Raw genomic sequence first — 899 nt, forward strand, 5'->3', positions numbered from 1 at the left:
TCTTTCTATGTATTCACAGCACATTACACTTGTCTACATTGAGATTCAATTGCCATTCCCTGCACCATGCGTCAATTCGTTGCAGATCCTCCTGCATTTCAGTACAATTTTCTATTGTTAAAACCTCTCGATATACTACAGCATCATCCGCAAAAAGCCTCAGTGAACTTCTAATGTTATCCGTAAGGTCATTTATATATATTGTGAATAGCAACGGTTCTACGACACTCCCCTGCGGCACATCTGAAATCACTCTTACTTCGGAAGACTTCTCTCCATTGAGAATGACACGCTGCGTTCTGTTGTCTAGGAACTCTTCAGTCCAATCACACAATTGGTCTGAAAGTCCATATGCTCTTACTTTGTTCACTAAACGAGTGTGGGGAACTGTTTGAAACGCCTTGCGGAAGTGAAGAAACACGGCATCTACCTGGGAACGCGTGTCTGTGGCCCTCTGAATCTCGTGGATGAATAGCGCGAGCTGGATTTCACACTATCGTTTTTTTCGAAACCCATGCTAATTCCTACAGAGTAAATTTCTAGTCTCCAGAAAAGTCATTATACTCGAACATAATACGTGTTACAAAATTCTACAACTGATCGACGTTAGAGATATAGGTCTATAGTTCTGCACATCTGTTCGACGTCCCTTCTTGAAAACGGAGATGACCTGTGCCCTTTTTCAATCTTTTGGAACGCTACGCTCTTCTAGAGACCAACGGTACACCGCTGCGAGAAGGGGGGCAAGTTTCTTCGCGTAATCTGTGTAAAATCGAGCTGGTATCCCATCAGGTTCAGCGGCCTTTCCTCTATTGAGCGGTTTTAATTGTTTTTCTATCCCTCTGTCGTCTATTTCGATATTTACAATTTTGTCATCTGTGCGACAATCTAGAGAAGGA

The sequence above is a fragment of the Schistocerca cancellata genome, chromosome 4 (assembly GCF_023864275.1).
Source record: "Schistocerca cancellata isolate TAMUIC-IGC-003103 chromosome 4, iqSchCanc2.1, whole genome shotgun sequence".
Lineage (NCBI taxonomy): Eukaryota > Metazoa > Arthropoda > Insecta > Orthoptera > Acrididae > Schistocerca > Schistocerca cancellata.